Raw genomic sequence first — 21,892 nt, forward strand, 5'->3', positions numbered from 1 at the left:
GCCGTAAAACATGTGTGTCAGCCTACTCGGTCATGGGCAGCCAGTGCACTTTTCATAATGGCTAGAGAGTGTTCCCATTTTTGGTTTTCAAGCTGACACTAGAAATTCAAGTGACTTGCTGGGATACATTCAAGTTTTTTTTTTTTTTTTAATTTCAATGTTTTATTTTCACCCCCCAAAAATAGTGTCTTAAATAACACCATGTTAAGGTCAGTGGCACTTTAGAGTTTATCATGTACTGTCATAGTAAGTACCATGCAAATGTCATACTACTACGTAGGTACATACGTACCACAGGTATTAACATATATGCAGTGCCGCCGTATGGGGGGAAAAGTTAGGACAATTTCAAGGGCCCCAAAAGATATGTATTTTATATATATATATATTATAATATATTTTGTGATATAATAATAAAATACAGCAGTAAAATAAGTGATTTTATTGGCAACAAAAGTTAAATATCCGCTAATCAAAAGGTAAATAATATCGACAAATCATCCCCCATGATTCTGAATGAAATGGTTTGGTCCTACTTTAGCGCATTGGTTGCACAGGCAGGGTCTGTAGTTTCTAGATCCATAGACATAATAAATTATTACTATGGCTACATCAGTCACAATGCTGCCCAGTAAGGAAAATCTGTTTTGTTTTTTTTTTTTTTTTTTTTAAGGAAAGAGAGAAATGAGACAGAGGAGTGAGCCAGTTCTTCGGCAAGAAAGGTGTATACCCTCCATAGTTTGTGAGTGACCGAAATTAATCTGTTGTTCATAGTGAAATAAACTAGCTAGCTACAGGCTAGAGTTAGGGTATAAATATAAAATAATTTATAATAAATATTAATAATAATATTTAAATAATTAAGTATAATTAAATAATAAATATCTATAATGTTCACCTTCTATGTGTTTTTCTTGTGTTTCTTATACATAACCTTCTTGGACTTAGTTTTACCACATAAGGGCAAGTTACCATATATGGTCATTTCATGGACTTTGATTTTGTACATGAAAATGAAAAATTTCACAACAGTAAAAAAGTCTTGATATGCCCGTTTTATTGATTTTCTGGTATGAATTAAAATTCAAATGAACGAATGGTACACAGACGACCCTTCAGTCTTCACAATGAGGGGATGGGGCTCAAAATTCGCCCCTGGGTATATGCAGTATACTGTATTACCTTTGTAGGGTATTATTATAGGTACAATGTCACTTCCGGGGTTAGCATATCACTACATAAGAAGCATATTTCCCCATTGCAGCTACTGTAACATGATAGCAGACACGTTATTACATGAGTTGCTAGAAGGTACAGGCTGTCAAATTATTCTTATGTACCAGCTCAACTTCATTTTTTTTTTTTTCAGTTCTGAGGAACGATGCAGTTACTCATTTTATTATTATAGTTAGTGATTCTTTATATGTTTATAAGGAAACCTGAACTATAATGAATTACTCTCGCTACTGTACGTACTTTTCCTTTTCCTCTGGCAATGATAAATAGCTTTTGGACAGGCTTGTGCTATTACAAGTCTCTGGGTGGGCGTTTCCCAGGGCAACTGTTGAAGCACATTTTACTGGAAGACATCCTGTCAGCTTCTGTGCTTCACTACCGACTACAGCATGTCACAACCCTGTATCACCTGCAGATACTGGAAAAACCCACCATTTCAGTCGGCAGCACAGGTCGCCGTCATACAATTCAGTTCAGTTCTTTTATATATAGGCTGCGCTTCAACGAACCCAGGACCTGAAACCCCCAAGGGCAAACCAAAAGCCAACAGTGGAGAGGAAAAACTACCTTTCAAAAGGAAGAAACAATTGAGCAGAACCCCACAATCTCAGACAGCATTAAGAGATTTGTCCACTGTCACACAAACAGCGAAAAGCAAGCAAGCTGACTAGTTTCCATTTGGAAAGCAGGCGCCTGTTAGCTGATGCTAGCTAGAGTTTACGCAAAGATTACGATTATGTTTGGATTTAGATTTCACTAATGTGCGAGGGATACTGACCCAAAGAGCTGTAAAAATGTAGCCTGGATGTTGTAATGGGTCATGTTATGCACCACTGGTTAGTCCTACAACCAATCAGAGTAATTTTCTTGTAAACAAATTCAACTCCACAGCGCTCAGACGAAACTACTATGCTGTTACTTTTCTGTCCACCAACACGTAAAGCCCGTCCAAATAATTTGACTGGCCCAGCACATCTTTGCCAGGTTATAGTCAGATTCCAACAGAGAGACTCAAGATCAACTTTCTGCTGCAAAGAAAATGTGTGAGCTGGGAAATTGGTATGGCTCCCAGGCTAGCACAGATGTATAATGGTGACTTTATTATTCATCACTCTCTTAACTGGCTCTGTTTAAGTGTGGACTCAAATGCCCAGAGGTAAGAGAAAGTTTGTATGGACCCGTTACTCTGTGATTTTTAATCACAGCCCAGCAAAACAATCCTGCGCTGCAACCAAAGCCAAGACCAAAGGAATACCCAACAATACCCTTTAGATTATTATTAAAAATTAAGCAGATTTTAAAAGGTTATTCCTAGTAAGCGCCACGTTCGACTAATCAGCTTTTAATTTAAAATTAGTAGCTTGTTCCAGTTCCTTTCTTCACAACCCACATTGTTAACCAAACTTTAAATAAAAAACCAGCCCACCAATGCAATTAGGTAATTTGTTATCTACAGTGTGGCAGTGCTTGCTTCTTTCACACACGAAGAAGGGCATGGAAGCCAGGTGTAAACGTCTGTTCTGAATGTTTATGGGGTTTCTTTGTCCCTAAGTGGTTTGAATTGCAGTTCTTTCTCACCACACTGTTACTGCAGCAATCAGGGCTTTCCTTTTAAACCGCTCTATACCGACCATTCAGAAGCTGCCAGTAAAGTCATTCATTTAGCAGAAAAAAAAAAGATGTTTGTCACATCTGACATTTAGGTGCATTTACCATGACGAGGCGAATGTACAGGAAAGAGAAGTCGTCCGGAAGCTGAGGGATGGCAAAATCAGCAGATTCTTCGTTGTTCCGCTCTGCTCTCTTTTTTTTTATTTCCTTTTTCTTAGAGGTCAAGGTTGTACTGCGAGGAGAGTATTTTTACCTTTGGGATGGTGCTCTGTCTCTCTGAGTGACAGGTCCCAAATAAACGGGACGCCAGCGGTCACGAGTGGGGGATTATGAGTGTTTGATGAAAACAGCTAGTGGTTGGATTTATCATGGGTGATGTTGACTCACTCCGTTCGACCTCCAGACGCGTGTAAGGTCACCGAGACGGATTTGTGTTTTCTCACATCGCCCGTGTTATTCTAATGTCTAAGCCGCTGCCTATTATCTATCGACTGGCCTCCTGGTGTCCAGGTATTAACTTTTGAAAATATACATGCACAACATTCTTTCTAAACGACTGAGTTTAGTTTATTTTAAAGAAGGCAGGAAGAATCTGAGCCGAATGGAGGCTGACTTGCAGATGTATATATAGAGTCGTTTTTTTATAGACACTTAACTCCAATTAACCTTGATTCTCCTATTTGCCCGTAATCACATTATCCTCTGGTATTTGACTCTATTTGTCTTTCATCCGAGAGTGGCCGTGTCCTGCTACATGCCTGGAGAACAGTGAGACGGTGCGAGAACAAGCTTCCCCTTGTGCTGGATCTCCTCGTCGGCCATAGAACCAGCCTATAGATTTTTCTCTCTCTTTCTTTCCCTCTTTTTTTTTTTTTTCTTTTCGAACACTCAGACATTTCTCAACGCTCTCCTCTTAGCCTTCTCCTTCTGCTCCCTTGCTGCATATCTGAGCGCTGCCCTCGGGTCATGTCCAGCACCAGACAGCGTCTGATTCATGCCTTCAGTTGGCTGCTGCCGTCAGCTGACTCCACTATACCACAAGTTTGGACTTGTCAAGGATTAACTATTCTCTCAGGATAGCTCTATGTATTTCTAGAGTACTATTAGTGTGTCTAAATGAGAAGAAACTGTTTAATAATTCTTCCAAAGAAAAGGATCCAACTGTCCAACTGTGTCCCAGTTATTTTTAATACTCTGGGACACAGTGAGTCACTCCTGTTGTCAAAATAATGTCAAGTGATTTTTATTCTTGCTGCTAAACATCTTAAAATGGACAGTTTCGAAACAGAGGTTTTGAATCAGTGCCTCTTTCTTCCCCCTACATTGTGCAAAAACACATTCCAGCTGTCGAATGTGCTCATTCATGTACTAATGTATGAAACTGTTTCTGACTACCTGCTTGTCCCCTAAAGCAATTACAGGTGAAAGAGCTCACTTTTGGCTCTCAAACCTCTATGCCTCAAATAGGAGCCTGTTGAGCTGTCACCCACACTGACACATTAGTAACACATTTTCTAGAACCGGCGCACAAATGACGATGTATGAAATTTGCAGATTTGGAAAGATGCCACTTTAGTTAGACTTAATGTATATTTTCCATTTCTGCTCTGGGACATTTTGCAAAAGAGTCCATGCACATACTTTACAGATAAATATTCTATAAATAGACTAGGACTAGACTTTAGGTTTGCAACTACTTTTTCTTTTCATCGTATACATACGCGGTTTGTAGAGATATGAAAGAGCTGTAACACAAAAATACTTCACATTTCTACATCTACCTGCAAATACTGTTATTAGTTCCACCTTTAGATTAGATTAGATACAACCTTTAAGTGTTGTTTACAATCTGTAATAATGAACTAGTCCTATTGTATATAAAAACTGCTGCTTTTTGATACTTTGATGGACATTTAGTGGATAATATTTCTTTTATTTTTAGTCTCATTTGGTATGCAAGGGTTTTTATTACATTTATACTTACTAAAATTATTGGCAAAAGTCTGCAAACTACCAAAACTAAAAATCCTGTTTCTAAGATTTTATGTGAACTAGGCTGAAGGCAAGAAAGGAAGTTAGAAAAGTTAGCTAAATGTGACAAAGTTAGCAAAGAAAACTAGGCAATAGCCAAAACTAATACGCAGTTGTGATAATTTTCTGTAAATAGACTAATACATGGTTGTTGAATTATTTAGCTGAGAAAGTTGGCAAAAACAGGGTAAACATGTGAAATAACTGTGTACTGTCAACAGCTGACATAATTAGCTGCAGGCTAATGAACTGCTGTTGAAATAGTCAGCCAAGAAAATATAGACAATTTAAATTCCTGTATAAAAATCATTAAGAGGGAATAAACATTTGATATAATTTGCCACAAGAAAAGGAGTAAAATATTTCCTAAAAGCAGTAAGCAGCATGTGGCGTTTAAATGTGTGCATTGTATGTTTAGTTACTTAAAACTGATGGAGTAAATCATTTAAGTCATTACTTAAGAGAAGACAAACATTTAAAATAATTAGCCACAGATAAATAAGTTAAATATTAAAACCAGACCGATGAAAAGTTGTTCAAACACTTGACCAAGAAAGTTGGCAAAGACGTTATAAACAATGTAAATAACTGTTTACTGCCAATAGCTGAATAATATATAATTAGCTATAGGCTAATGAATAGTTGTTAAAATTGTTAACCAAGAACCATTTTAAATGTTGACATAAGCTGCTGAAATAATCCAGTAAAATTGGTAAAATAAATGGTTTTAATCATGAGCTAAGAGGACACACATTGGAATAATTAGCAGCAAATAGAGAGCGAAATATAAGCTAAAAGCAGGCTAATGGATAGTGGTTAAAATAGCTCGCTGAGAAAGTTAGCAAAGACATGGTAAACAATTGAAATAACTGTTCAAACTCCAATTACCGTATAAAATACCGTAAAATAGTTTAAAGCAAAAGTGATGGGATAAATAGTAATTACTGAGAGGATAATAGAGGCTAAACATTTCAAATGATGAGTCACAAAATGAGCGGAATTAAATATTAGAGAATAAAGACTAATTGATAGAAGTAGTCAGCTAAAAGAAAAGAAAAAAACTGTTAAATAGTTGAAACAGTATAGAAAATGTATTTTAATACATAAACAGCGGATACATTACTGGGACACAAAGCTGCTGACACTCCAAGCTGCAGTAATATATGTAGTAATACAACAACAACTTAACATTGACAGTTCAACTTTGTGAAAAACATAATTTTGTTGTTTCTGTCATGCATTTATACATCTATATAAAGTAATGGGTGAGTCGGTGAGCACAATAAACCCTAGCTTGTATGCTGTCTGCACTTTATGGATCTTTCCTGAAATTTAAAGTCGCAGGGAAAACATCAGCTGCAGCAAATACCCAGGCTGCCTCTGTAAAATACAGAGTAGCTGTGGACGTATTAAAATAATGAAATGTTAGCGGCCATACACTTGTGCTGGAAAGGTGGGTGCTGTTGTCCTGCGCACTTTGTAATGTTTACTCATTAATCACATCCATTGACAGTCATGGTCTGGGATTTGGGGTGCTGCCGGTGTGTTAAGTAAAAACCCGTGAATAAAACAGTCTTGTAAATTGAGTGCAACAGGGCAGCTTTTCCTGGCGATTAAAAAAAAAAAAAAGAAAAGAGAAAAAAAAGGCTTTTGATCACAGAGATGTCATTATTTCCCAAGAAGCATGGTGTGTTTACTCGTGAGAAGTGGTGGAGGACTTCACACCCATTTAAATAATGAGACCATTGCAAGAGATGTTAGAGATAATTGTTACTGTTTCACCTCAGACATTTTAAAGTTATTGCTGGAACGCTCACAATTATATTCAATTGCTTTCCGCTTAGAAAGGAAGAGCTGGTGGCAGGTTTGGGAATGTAAACTGGCCCCTTGCACTGCTGCAAATGCACTGCTTTATCAGGCTTTTTAGACGGAGAAAAAAATAATAATAATACTAATGTGTACTCAACCTGTCTCCTGCGGGCCACCCATTAAAACCATCAACCCTGTTTAAAACTGTGCTTCAGAGGGATTTGTCACCCCAAAGGTTGACGAGGCAAGTGCACGGGGTCAGCGAGAGACACGGCGAACAACAGGCAGTGAACTAGAAAGGAACATGGCAGCCATGAATAATGCATGGCCGAAAGGTTTACCTAATGGCACCCGTAAAACTTTTAAAAGTTCACATTTGCTTCCAGCTGGAGATGCTCTTGGCTAAAAAAGGCGACTTTTCCAGCTTTCACGCTGGCACCCTCCGATCTCAGCTTGAGAGAGGCGCTGATTGGTTTAATTATGTTTGCTGTGATTAAGCATCTTAATGCTTTTCATCATAATGACATGAGACATGAATCATAATGATTCTGAGGTGTGACATTTGGGGTATGGCTTCAAAAAAAGACTATTTCTGGAAATTCTTTTTTTTTTTTAAACATGTTTTAAACAGAGACACACATTCCCTAAAGCCATGAACACACACACACACACACACACTGGCAGAGAATTTAAAGAGGGACACTTACCATCTTTAGACACTTGGTGGTCATGGCAGGGTCACAGAAGAACAGAGGCGCTGAGAGAGTGCAGAGCGCGACCTCGCAGCGTTACACTCGCATCCCGGCCCCGGCTCCCAGACACCAGGACGAGACCGGCGGGGCTCGTTAACTTGAAAGCGCGGATGGAGTGCGGCGGGCTTGCCGGAGTGTGTCAAGAGGAAACTCCAGGCACCAGTCAGTCAGGCCGCGGAGAGAAAAGCCGGGGGAAGAAAACGAGACAGACAAAAGCAGGGGAGAATTCAAAGACGCCAGCAGTTTCTTCTTCCTCTTCCTCCTCGCTTGCTCTGGTGTAACTTAACCCCCTCGAGAAGCCCCGGCAAGCGCACACACAGAACCAGTTCCAGACCTGTCCTACTCAGACGGCTGCCTCTCCCCCTTCTTCCCTCTCAGCCTTTCTCTGTTTTTTGGTATCATTTAACTCTTGATTCCGTGGCCCCGGCGATGAGCTCACCGCGGGCTCAGGTTTCAGAGCCTTTACTGGAATGTGAGGGCAGCCGCGCAGAGAGGCAGAGGTGCTGGGGAGGTCAAAGGCTACTGGGATAGTGCGGCGGAATGGAGACGACAGGGGGTGTCTGTCATCTGGGGGAGTTCCAGCTGAGGGATATCTGAGGGGCCTGGAGAGCCGAGAACAAAACAGGAGTTACAGGGGTCATGGTTTACGGATGTTGCCGGAGCCGGGCAACATTTGACAGCTCTGGAGGCTATGGACTTGAGCACACTGAGTACATTTACACGGTCAAATACACACAAACACAGACAACTTCCCCTAAGTGCCAGATTTATTGCTCACTTGGAGAGTGGGGTGTTTTCCTCAGGGGGAAAAGCTTTTTATTTTGTTTTTGTCAGGATGCAGTTTATGCAGTTGTAGCGGTCTGTGGTCAGAGATATGAATTCTGATATTTGATGCCAGGGGAATGAGCCTCACCGCAGCCACAATAATGCTTTAATTTGCATAATTCTACTTAAGCGTGGATTATGGGGAGGATTACATTTGATGATTACCTGGCTAATGAGCTACATCAAGTAGCTATGCTCGAGATTAGGAAGTAAACAGGTAAAATATCACCATGGTGATTCTGATAGAGCAGAGTCAAACACACTACACCATTTATTCCCTAACCAATTACAACACTGCGCAGTGATGGGAGAAGAGACTGTATATTAACAGCTGTTGACCATTGGCCTTGATTTGTGAACCAAACCCCTGTGCTTTTTGAACAGTTCTGGCCTGGAACTGTTTCAGACTCTTTCCCTGTGATCTTCTCCGCTGACCCTCTACAAATATGTAATTATCTCAATCACTCCTGAAGAGCTTGTTAACAAAACTTTAGCTCAGAGAAGCCGCTTGACATACCCAAATGGGGCCGTCTTTACAATGATTTTTAACAATATTTTAAACCCCCATTAGAAATAATTAACACAGATCAAAAGACCTGCCGTTTTAATGAAACGTAGTCAGACAGGATTATTTTGAGGTTTTTCGTGTGATAGCATCAAGCGGTGTGTCCTGGCCATGAACAAGAGTAAAAGTAAGGTTACTTGCAAGAGATAAACTTGAGTAACATGAAATTGAGTAACATTTTAAGGATTCTCCTAGCTTTATTGTAGGTCATTTTGATTTTTTCTCACGTGGTTTCTTTGGGTCTCAAGAAAGTGGCTGGCCTCAAGTTAAAGGGTACCCCCATAAGTGCTGAATTCTGCTAAGGGTTTCTTCTTGTTGTCACCATTACCTTGCTGCTGGCTCCTGAGGTCTTGAACATGAGGTCCTCTCTATAAACAAAACTGATCTGAAATTCTTTAAACCTTCTGTTCAAATGCATAGTCTTCTCATTACAGTCTAGTTGTCCATGCTGCCTGCCTCCCTTTTTTTTTTTTTAGCTCACCACAGCCAGTTAGCTAATATTAGCTCGATTCCATTGGCTTCACTGAGTAGAAATAAATACAACTCTTCACTGATTCATGTGTCTTTCTCTAGTTTATTATCATAGCTGTTTTTATTTAAGACTGTGCTATGGTTACAAAAACAATATAACTTAAGCAGTCAAGCTAATGGGTTAGCTGGCTACGTCTTTAGCAATCTGAGCTAAATCAGTTTAGCCGACTGTGTTTAATGTTTAGTGTCTAAATGTCACGATGCAATGTGCTTCTGTGACACAGAGAGGTTATGACTGCTGATTAAACAACTCATTAATCCTTTATTATTAATCATTCGGCATCAATTCATAATTAAATGTAATCATTTAATTCAGGCTCTAGGGTCTGTAAAGCATCTTGAGACTATTTGGACTGTTACTGGCGCTCGATAAATAATTAACACCCAATTTAATCTGAGCACTGTGAATCTAAATCTACCACTGATTTTAATTGTGCCTCTTAAATAGTCAATTTAACGAATAAGAGGTGGAACCACTGATCATTAAACACACACACTGGCGGATTATTCACATTCCTGCACGGCTGAGGATTGGTCAGATGCTCCTCTGCTGCTGCTTAGTCACTCCTCAGAGCCACTGCTGTGTTAGCGTCCATTCACTGACAAATATTGGCTTCTCTCTGGGTTATAGGAGAAATTATTGCTGGGCTATTACAACATTTTAGCTTAGTGGACTTATTGTTATAAAAGGCTGTTAACGTTTCTCATTATGCAGAATCATTTTTGACCAAAACTTCAACCTAGTTTAATTTTGCCACTCGTGAAGCGATCCTTTTCATACATGTGCATGTTTAGTTGCTCATATTCCCAGGCTTGGTGAACTTTTGTTTTGTTTGTTTAGTTTTGTTTAAGGACTTGTCCAGTGTGTACCCCGCCTCTCACCCGATGACAGCTGGGACAGGCTCCAGCCACGGCTCCCTCCAGCCCCCTCCCCACCCCACGGCCCTCTAGAGAATGAGTTTTGTTTAAATCAGAGTTGCAGCTTTGCACATGCAAAATGTGTAACAGTCAGTGACACCTGTTTCATGGGGCATTTGCCTTCGCTTCCATAAAGCGACGCAGGTACACTCCGTGCTAATTATATGGTGTTTGTGCCACCTGCGGTGATGCAGCAGAGGTGTGAGGAAGGGTGCTAATTTCTACTGATGGCTAACTCCACAACACAAGCCCCACTCCAAACAAAAAAAAATAAATAAAAAAAAGCAGAAAACTAAATGGAGCTTTTTAAAGATGTCATCATCAAATAGACTTAAATGCATAACATCAAAAAAAAAAAAAAAAAAACCTTGTGGAAGCAGCCATTTTTGTTTGTTCGCTTATTGTTTCTCCAGTTAACTTTACGCAGTTTACCCCCCACCCCAATTCTAGCTCTGGCCAGCTTTGGATTTCAGCTCTGCCGGCCGGTGGAGAGCTGCTGCAGCCGCTGGGGATGTGTGGTCTTTATTAGCGAGAGGAAGTGCGCGAATGAGCACCGCAGGCCCAACATCTCAGGAGCCTTGATCCCCTTTCCCCCTGTGGCACTTTTCACAAGCGGGGCCAGTTAATCGCTTACACTGATAGCATGGCTCTGTGTGCGAGGCACCGGTTCTTGGAGAAAGAGGCTGGGGGAGGTGGCGGCGGGGTCGGGTGTGGAGGTTACACGGCACTCCCCCTCCCCTCTCGGTTTGTGTGGTATGCTGGGGAGTACGCTCGTACACTGTTTGTGCAGATGAGTGTCGGAGCGGGCACACCCTCTGCGGGCTTGTTCCCATGGGAACGGCAGCGATAGCGAACAGCTTGTTTTTGTGTTTTTTGGCAATGTTGCCACTCCTGGAATACTGACAGGCACTGGGGAGGTCTGATATGCAAAATCATTGCCAGGTAGGCCTTATGCGAAAAGAATGTTTTCCCTTTGACTCTCTCCTCTGTGTTTTTACATCCACGCTGAGATATTTGGTCACACAGCTTCAGAGGAATTCCGTGTTTTTCACCCATCGCTGGCTGATGTTGATCAAATGGAGTTTGTGTTTCAGGGCTCGCTCCATGCCACAGGCTGACAGGCTGAACTTGTTCTTAAGGGTTCACAATCCTCAGGTGGATCACGAGATCGGTTTTAGTCAAATGACTTCAGGTTAGTGTTACACGTCTCAGCACGCTTGGCCGACAGACACTTGGCTTCGGTTCTGACCTCTCAGAGTCTCAGAGGGAATCCCACACCAGCTAAGCAGGGAAATCATTTTCTCCAAATCTCTCCTTCCCATAAAATTTGGAATGATAACATCACCGCGTGGGTTAGCTGACTTTATTAGCATATTTGTAATCGGAAGCCTCTCGCCATTTGAAAGGGATCGCTTGTGGAAAAGTGAAGAAATGCGAAGTTGTCCGACTCATTTGCATTGGCGCTGAGTGCAGGCAGTGAGGCCGCGAACAAGGGCTGACTTTAGAAGTCAATCTCAAACTGAGATGAAAACAAAAATATGCTCCCGCAGCTTTATGAGGACCAGTGAAAAATGAATGCTGGACAAACAAAAATCAGTCGCCATCTGTGTCCACGAACAAAGAACACACGTCCCCCACTGACCTCCACCAATCAAAAGGGACGGCAAAATCGTATATTCTTTAAATACGTACATTTTTTTGTTTTCATTAATATTAGACAAACAGAGAGCACGGGGAACCTGAAATAAATGAAAGTGTGTGTTTATTGTGGAATCGACTAACTCGCTTTACAGTGTTTGGCTTCTTAAATGAAAACATTCTCCAAGAAAGGCTTCACAAGGCTTCTTGCTGAGAGAGCAAGCAGCACGGTGAACCCCTAACGCCTCCCCTCCCGCCAGCCCTCTCGCCTGGGATGCCCGGGTAATTACATCATTTGGAGATGGAATGAAAGCACTTTACAAGCGAAAGTAAGTGAAATGCTTTATTGCTCGCCGAATTGCCAATTAAAAAGCAACACCTGGAACACAGAGGCTCAGCTAAAACAGTCCTCTCCCTCGTAACTGGGTCTGAAACCAGCCGGTCCCCCGTTCCGCAGAGGCCCCTCGAGAATGTTTTTCTTTCCGCCTTTTTTTTTCTTCGCTCTGTCGTTATTTGTGAGAAGTTGCCGACAATGCACCTTCACATTGGCTTACGCGGACCATAAGTCACCAAAGCCTGACGTGCTCTTAAACGTATTAATAAAGCCCATTTCCTGGATAGGGCATATGGCAGCTACAGTGTAAACCTGCACAGGGCACGCTCCTGAGAAAGAAAACAGTGGTGATTCTCTCCAGCACCCAGTCTACATGAGGTGCCCCCCATCCAACACCACACACATACACATATAGACCAGTCCAGTCCCAGATGTGTTCCACACTCTGGTCTGTTTCCCCCCAAGAGTGAGAAACAGACCAAACTGAACAAACAGAAAGGTGGAGAAAAGAAAAATATCTTTCATATTACTCCGTCGCTTGTCCAGAACAGACCACAGTCAGTGCTTTACAAGGGTGTTTTTGTCTTATGCTACCTCGTCACCTCTTAGATAAATAGAATTAGTTCAAGGCCCCCCTCATCATCAAACAAGTCATGCTTCTGCTCTGCGGTTTGCAGCCATGCTAGCAGCTCTGTGAGGCTCCTACTGTACTTGCTTTGAGCTAGCATTCAGCGCGCAACATGCAATGCATGTAATGCTAATGAAACAAATCTAGCCCGGGTTATGCTCCAGCAAAGATCTGCTGTGCCACTCAAATCATTTCGTCGGCATTAACGCGATGATGGACAGAAGAGCTAAGGCTCTGAGCAAGGTGGAGCTGAATTTGTTTACAGCAAATGGCTGCCGTCAGAAGCAAGCTGTTTAAAGTCCTACTGCATCTGTTGTAAAAGATCTTTCAGAATAATTTTAAAGACGAACAGCAGCGATTGAAGCGTTTGTTGAGATTTCCTTTAATGTCACACACTTTGTAGCTCCGACAATTATAGCAGAGGGGTTTTTCTTTCTCAGCACTGGTTAATGCATCCCACACCAACACCATAATGAATAATGAATCTATCTGTCTATCAGCAAAGTCATTAGGGCTTATCCTCTGGGGCTCATGAATGAGCATAGAAAATTTCAGATTTATTCATTTTATACTTATTATGACTGCGTTTCATATTCTGTCCAATTTTTTCCCGATCTGTGTCCTCTCTCTCAGCAGAAATCAGGTGGTAGTTCACTTTGAAGAGACACAAGCTAATCCAACTTTGGAATGGAGCACTGGCGCCTTTGACAGACAAAGCTGAACAGCATTCCTACTGTATTTACCTTTCTCTGCTGGGAGTTGTGTGGAGCACCAAAATCCATAACTGATGTATGCAACTCTTTTTCAGGGTCTTTCAGGGGAGGCACGGGACCCATACAGTATGCATACGAGAGGGTTATCGCAATAAAGATCTCTGAAAGAGGCTTGCTCTTGGGAATTCACAAGAAAGAACATTTGCAAAAAACAAGCAAAGACTCTCAAGATATGTTTCAGTCATAACTAACCAACCTAAAACACCATTCCTGGCACTGCTAGTATGGCTAACTTAACCAAAAGAGGAACAAAGTGCCTAAACACTAAATTTTGGAGTTGGAACATTTTTTCTGTTATTACGCCATTAGCTTCAATTTTGGACTTTAATTTGGGTTTTCATGCTTGTTCTTCCTGTTTTACTTTGAAAAGATTCCCAGCCCTGTGTTGTTTTGCTGGTTCTACTCTCTTTGTCGTTTCCCAACTGTGTGATTGTTTGTTCCGCCCTTATTGGTTTCACCTGTCACCTTCCCATCATCCATGAGTCTTTTCTTGCCTGTGTTCCTTTGCTGTTCCTGGTTGGCATTTCCTCGCTCTTTTTCTACTTTTTGATTTGACTCCCTTTGCACCACCACAGCACCTGTTGTTTATTACAGTCAGTTTTCATAAGGTTCTCTTTTTGTTTCCCTATCCTGTGTCTTGCGTTTGAGTGACACAGTCGCTGCTACACTTGACATGAACAAACAAAAGAGAAGAAAAAGGTCAACTAGTAAAAGAAAACTAAAGGAATATTAATCATTTCACTTTCTTTGAAAACTACATTCTCAGCCCTCAGCTTTGTCCTGGTTTCTTTGCCTGAACAGTAGCTGACTGACGTTTAACACACCCCTGCTCCTGGATTTCCCACTCTGACTCGCCACAAACTGTCACACCCGCACAAAAGATTAGCATCAGCCCACAGTGCCATGACGACACTGGCGACAACGATGCTGACAGACGGTGCCATGGCGACAGCAGTCATAGGCACACATTTGTGGTGTCAGAAAGGAGTCCTTATTTACTTTGCAAATGTCTTTACCAGCAGCGCTGGCTTATTACTTTTGAGCCTGACTGACATGGTCTCATGGAAAATAAATTGGCAGAAGCACACTTGAATCATGGCATATCACTTATGATGCCGTTCTAGTCCCTGAGGAGAGACATGAAAGGAGATGGATACTCAACGATAAGATGTATTGTGATGAATGAAAGTGAAAGAGATGAGTAAAACCCTGAATAGGGCTCATAGCCCCTTTGTAGATGCAGTCAAAGTGCCTCTTGCAAATTCAGAGCCAGCAGCCAAGTATAATGTGCCTCTCATGTCCAAATAATGGCTGCTGTGCTTTGCACATCCTTATAAGATCCATGCACACAATTTACCAAGTCCAATGTTATCACTTGTTAAGCGTGCATAGATTTCAAGGGTTTACATAAAAGCACAGTGTCACGTTTCCTCTTTGTGAATTCTCTTTCATTAAAAGCTGCTGGGGGATGAACTAAGCTCTTTCAAGCGTGGTTTACGTCAAAGTATTTGCACAGCGACATGGTTAAAGGCAATTCCTGTGCTTGGCTTTATAACAGTGGGGAGAGAGGTCTCAGCTGCAAATGCAACAATTGCGCTGTAAGAAGAGCTTATCTTTTGATGAGCCTTGTGAGAACTCTCTTGCCCAAAACATCTGACACATAAGCAGTTGAAGCTGGAGTCTGAGTAACCCAGAATCTAGCTTAGCGCGCTCCGCGTATCATATTTTAATCTAACATAAGCAGCCAGATGAATGGATGGGATTTTGAACGCTTATTCAAATGTGATCCAAATGTGTACATTACCATAAAGCAACTGAGGTCTGCGCAGTCCTAAAGAGGGAAACAGAAAATCAAAGAGGTGGGAGCTAACGTTACTTTAACATTAGCAGAATGTCCAAATTTTACACGATGGAACTTCAAAGGCATGCGGCTGTATCCACCTATTCAATTTAAAATGCTTGTGGTGGCAACTCATAATCTTTCATAAGCCCTCTGTAAATCTTACATATTTAACCTTCTCTTATCAAACCAGAAAATAAAAAAATAAATAAAATCAAATCAAATATTTGAGTGACCCAACCCCCTAATGTCTTGATACATTACCCCTGCGCTCTGAGTGTGCCCGGCACTAATGCCCCACCTGTAGCGCCGTGGTCTGTGCCAGCGAGTCTGACTCAGGAGTAATATCCATTTTTACTTGCTGAAATATTCATTGGCACACCTTCGGTGCACCAGAGGAGGTGTATAGTGTGTCAAATAAGGATATGGCAGCCGTGTTGGTCTAACCCCTTGGAAATACAGGCTAATCGCAGCAAATGGCCCTGAAATAAGGCTGTGTTATCTGGTTGAAAAGAAAATTATTTGGCACAATTTACTAAATGGAGAAATTTAACTATTGCTTTTAACGTAAGAAACAGAACCAGGTACCGTGTTCACTATTTAGCTAATGGCTTCTACTGCATCCTCACAGAAACATTCTGACGGAGATGGCTCAGCGTGGCTCAGAATTCAAATCTTTTGAAGGGAAATCATCTGTCTTTGGTGTGTGTGTGTGTGTGTGTGTGTGTATTTGCAGTCATTCCAACCTGAAATAACGACGCTGTACTCAAGAAGTTAACTGCTGAGTTCCAGGAAAATTAAATTTAAATAAACCCCATGGTCTACCAAAACATGTAGTATGTGCAAAAGAATGTAAAAAAAAAATCTTTTAAGAATTGCCTAAAGCAGGGGTCTTCAACGTTTTTATGGCCAAGGACCCCCTACCTTCTATATGTGTTCTATGTTTGTATTCAATATTAAGCTACCCCTTATCCCTTTACTAAAATATGTTGGATCAATGTTAATGTGTATTTCAAGAAATTTTAAATTTGTGGGGAAAAAAAAAAAAAGGTCTAATCAAGCAAATAGCAAATATTTTGTGACCCCCCCAGGTGTCGTGGACCCCCTGCTGAAGACCTATGGCCTAAAGGAAAATGCTAATTCTTACCAATTTTCGTCCACTCCTGGTATGTCAGAAGTTCATCAACGGCTGTTGGCGCTAAACCTCAGGTGTGATGTTTTTAAACCACTGCAGAATAACAGAAATGACAAAAAAAAAAAAAAAAAAGTTAATAAAGACATGAGTCAGTCCTCTGGGGTGAAAAAACATGATCAAAATTATTTGACCTGAGTTATCAATTTCACTCCCCACAAATGTTATACTTTGTCACTGTCCAGGTTTCTTTGCCGTGTCTGATTTCATTGCACTCTGTCAGATTTTGCGTGTGTCCATAAATAAATGTTTCCATCTTTGTTGACTTCATGCACAAAGTGGAAACACAAATAGTGTCCCAACTTTATTGGGAGGCTTGAACAGAACAGAGCCATAAATAAAGTTAATAGTAACACACCTGTGTTTGCCCTACAACAAAGTCAAAGTGTCTTTTAAGATGCCCGTGATTTCCAGCATCATGGGTTTGCTCCCTTTAATTTTATGAACCTTCAAATAAAGTGGTTTACGTAATGTGATTAAACCGTGAGGTGTTTGAGCCCCTCTGATTGATGACTCGTGCTCCTTACATGGCATTGTGAGTGCGTAGTTACTCAAACCATTAGGAATGATAGTAAAAAGATTGCTCAGACGGACAGGTTTCATGTTTATTTGCTTGACTGGAAGGTCGCGTCCCAGGCCCCATGTGGTAAAATGGTACTGGTAAAAATGTACAGTTTTTTCTTTTACAATTTCATTTTCTTTGCCCCTAAATTCTCTTATTTACTAAAGCGAAATGTTGAGACATGTATCAAACTGTATCAGTCACAGTGCCGGCTGGATACCACTCACCATCCACCTGGTGAGTCCTGTCTAAATGTTTATCTCTCTCCTCATTTGTTCAGCTGTCTTCTCTGCAGACGCTCCCTAAAACACACACACACACACACATACGCACAAGGCTCAAAGAGTACACCGAGTGCATAATTTGTAAGGACGGGGAGAAACTCTAGCACACACCACGGGTTGGGAGATTGAGCGAAACGTAAAGCCAGAGTGAAATTCTTCCCCGGGTGTCAGTTCATGGATGCAGGAGGATTTACATTTGAGAAAAACAACTTAACAGGAAACTCCACCTTCATGTGGCGTGCTCGCTGCATCATTTTCACCAGACCGAGGCTCCGTGCAACACCGCAGCGCTCCCAGACTGCACCAGAAAAGAAGAACTCTCTCAAAGAACAGTGCACATTTGAACATCTGGATGCGGACGGGTATGGTCGTTACAGAGTGAGCGAGTTGCAGCGAAGTGTAGCTTGGGGTCTGAGATATTTCAAGACAAAGGTCATTTGCTAAACGACTCCCCCCCACTCATATCCTCTAGTGTCTGTAAACACTCGGGCCGACAGAGAGTTTTCCATTACCTGACACCACTAGGGCTGATTTTACGTAAACACATCATGGGATTGTAAGAGGTAAAGTAGGATAGCGTCCACTTTTCCTTTTTTTCACACCACCGTTAAGTGAAGCTCATGTCTCAGAAATCCACAAGCGGCCCATTGTCTCACCGTGTCCGCACTAGCACACGCATACCTGGGCCAGAATGGGAACAGGGCTGTGAACCGAGACCAGCTCTGGGGCTTTGTTCCTGAAACACGCAGCATATGGGCGAGCTGCTCGGAGTTTTCTCATGGAATGCATTACACAGTAGTTTGAGTGATGGGATGCTTATAGCTGCAGTTTAAATGTGATTTTAGGTCAGCGCTGGATCTGGGAAGAGTGAGGCGAGTGAAGTGCTTCTCCTGTCCCTGCCGCAAACATTTTTTTGTTTTGCCATTTGGCTGCATGCCTGCCGTCCGACATGCTCCGCGTCCCATGTTTCCACGGCTCAATGGGCAGACGACCTCGAACCACCTCCCCCCTCAACCCCCTCCCTTTCCTCCTCCACCTCCTCCTCCTCCTACACCCACCCTAGGCTTGGCACCACCAGCTGTTGAATGCATCAGGCCCCAAAATGGCTCCTCAGCTGCTTCTGTGGCACACGGAGAAAAAAAGCCTGACAGGCTGAGCAGCTGCTGGCCTGAAACAGGGCAAGGTCATTCTCAGAATGAAATATAGCTATGCTACCTGCTAAAACATTATTTAGTGCCATGGGCAGTAGATTGTTCCAGCTCGGGGGGATAATATTAGTGTTATTTGAGCAGGTATTTCGAATTGAAAATTATCCAAAGAGGCCAATGGATTTATCACTGCACCGTGAACAGTTCTGTCAATATTTCCAGCTGTCAATATTTGCAACCATGAAACATCACAATGCGCCTCTTCAGATGCATCTCATGCCTGTCGTAAGTATCTCAGTTACTACTTTTTCTAATAGGATTAGCATAATTTGTAATCAGATTGATGTAATTATGCTAAATGGAATTTGTCACTCTCCAATCCTGTTAACTGCCGAGCCGGTGCGGAGATAAAGAGAGGGCAGCTGATTTACAGTTGCCACACAGTGAACGCTGCCCCGTGGCAGTGCTCTCCTGCACCGCTCCCATTTGAGAGTCTTAAAGGATGGACTGCGTCCTGTAAACCTGTCAGGGGTGTCAAGTTCATGCACATGTGGGATGAAATGATTTGATGTCACTCGGTCTTTGCCAGTAGGCGCTCCCAGAGGGTGAGGCTACGAGTCAGAGTCAGGTTTAGTTTGTTCAGTTGGTAGATAGATTCATGGTTTACAACCCCCAGGGGACACTACTGCAGCTGCCAACGGGTATATGGAAATAGTATGATATAGCAGTGAAAAAAAAAAGAAATTGTGATTTCTTAAAAAACAAAACAAAAAAAAAACAAGATGTTTAGGGGAAATATAAACATTCCTATATGATTTCAAATAGATATGATGCTAACCCTTTTTCCCTCCGAGTCTCCCTCGTGTGTAAGAAAAGCCGAGTCTCCTCAGCCTGCACCCACGCACACACATATACACAGATCTGTTCTCCGGTTTCGCCTACATTACGTTTGATTAAGTATTTTCATGCAAAACTCTCGTTAGCTAGAGTTTCACTACAAATGACATGTTCTGGCCAAGTCTGGAAATGTTCTTCCCATGAAACCAAAGTTTAGCTAAGTCTTGTGATATAACCTTACTTTCTAATTTGTCATCCCCACTTTTTCATGCCTCAGACATGACAAAATATCATAGCTAGCTGCTTGGCAAACGGTCCGGTTACAACTCGGGGCTCAGACATTTTAGCACGGTCCTGTCCACCAGCCCTCTGGTTCATGCACAAACCTCAAACCTAAAACCTACCTATTCTACTGAACTAGTAGAAAACTGACCATTAGACCTTTTAGACTCACCGTCTGGTCACAACTCGGGGCTCAGATGTTTCAGCATGTAGTCAATGTACCGGGTATCAATCCGCTAACCTTCTGGTTCATGGACAAACCTCCTTACCTACTGAGCCAGCTTGCGGTCTTTGCAGTTACACAGCATGTAGCTTCTTACCGAACTAGAATAATCAGTGCGGTTTCTGACTGAGATCTGTTGCAGTATTTCCTTCCTCGGCTCTCTAGGGGAAGCATGAATTGCATGAAAGTCAAGAAATAATACAGCTCAGCCCACCTTCTCTCACGGATAAATAGATAAATAGAAGCATACCCTTTTTCCCCTCAAAGTGTGAGTAGATTGCAGGAGTGACCATAATATTGTCTATTCAATTGTCTAAAAACTTTTATGTACTCTAGTATGAACAATTTTGTTGAGAAGTCATTAGAGGTTGCGGCAGTGTTGGGGGCATTTTAGCTAATCTGACAGGAATGAGGGGGTATGTCAGACAAAACAAAAGTTGGACTGGACAGCTCTAGGCCGACTGACCCACTGAACACTAAGTAGAGCAACTACTCTCCTCCTTGGAGAGGCCAGATCCTTGGCAGGTCTATTTGATTGACTTCAACAACCCTTTCCCACCCACCCGCTCCATCCCGCCGGTGCTAAAAGGGTGTTTCCTGACAAGCGAGGTCGTTTTACATTTATGCGTTAAGGTTTTAAGGCCGAGGCTTAGGTTCAAAATTTATTGGCTATTGTATAATGTTTCATGCAGGAGGCTGGGCGGCTCTGCCTTGTGTTTTGCCGACGGCCCGCACTCAGGAAGAAGCCGATGTATTTTGATAGCAGTGAGAGTTGAAGCTGTCAAAGACTTGGCCTGGGGGAAGCTCACCTTTTGCATTTCTGACTGATTGCGTAAACTCCTGTCACACAACAATAGCAGCTCTGTGAGGTCCTCCGCACTGTAATTACCTCAGACTTTGCCTTGGCAGATTATTTTTACATGAAACCCAAGGTTGCAATTTATGGAATATTAACCCTCACCTGTGGCGTACAGTGCTAATTAACAAGGTTCACGAGTAAGAAGTGTGGTTTCAGAGCCGGTGTTTACCATTCTGTGGCAAAGACATCCAACAAGGTAAATGGAGGGGCTGTATTCAGGCGTTTTAATTAATTTAAGAGACCATGGCTTTTAGAACAGGGGAAGTTTAAGGCAACAGTTTTATGTTTAAGATATTCAAAATATTAAACCATTAATTTTGGCAGCAAGGACAAGTATGAGTGCGGGTAATGAATAACACAATGCTGGAAAGACACTACCAATACAGTGGTATATGCAGGTCTTGAGTGTCATCCTTCTCTCTGTGCTGATCTGCTCATCGAGACTCCCTGATGGTGACAAGGATCTGCGCCAGAACGCTTTCTTTTGTTATCGCTGCCTTGCCCTGATTAACAGGTTAAAGTTGGCTGCGGATTACAATTTCTTTTGGATAGTGCTTAAATGGAGTCATTGTTGCCTACGTGAGCTCCTGGCTTCTCAGCACGGCACTTCCTCGTTCCCATCACTCCCTTCCGTCTTACTCACAGCAGAGCTCATCAGGGGAGCTCTGAGAAAATGCCCTGGAGGTTTTTCTGTCTTCACGTCGTTACATGCTGCCTTGAATGTCAGTGTTAAAAAATGCGGACAAACGCGCACGGCCGGCCATGCGTCTCACGCGTTGGCTCAGGAGCTCGACTAGCACGCGCCTTAACCCCCTAAGCTAGCTAGCACACATGCACGGACACACACACACACACACACACACACACACACTCACACTAATGAGTCATATGACTGGCCATGTGCGTGTGTGTCACCACGCAGATGTCAAGTCAGGGAAAAACTCGTGTTATAGTCGAATGAATTATGGATCTCAATTATTCCTGAACTCTCCCGTATCTAGATAAACAGGAAAT

The 21,892-nt window shown here is 42.1% G+C and overlaps 1 protein-coding gene across 1 annotated transcript in view; it reads right to left on the minus strand.

The window, feature by feature from the left end:
• Positions 1-16,799, minus strand: part of flrt2 (fibronectin leucine rich transmembrane protein 2) — a 59,539-nt gene extending 42,740 nt beyond the window's left edge. Inside the window, exons 1-2 of the mRNA XM_047573633.1 lie at positions 16,639-16,799; positions 7,395-8,041 (exon numbers count right to left, since the gene is read on the minus strand). The gene's annotated coding sequence lies outside the window, so the exon portion shown is untranslated. The remainder of the gene's footprint in view (positions 1-7,394; positions 8,042-16,638) is intronic.
• Positions 16,800-21,892: the final 5,093 nt, after the last annotated feature.

This window comes from Mugil cephalus, chromosome 21 (genome assembly GCF_022458985.1).
Source record: "Mugil cephalus isolate CIBA_MC_2020 chromosome 21, CIBA_Mcephalus_1.1, whole genome shotgun sequence".
In the NCBI taxonomy this organism is placed as follows: Eukaryota; Metazoa; Chordata; class Actinopteri; order Mugiliformes; family Mugilidae; genus Mugil; species Mugil cephalus.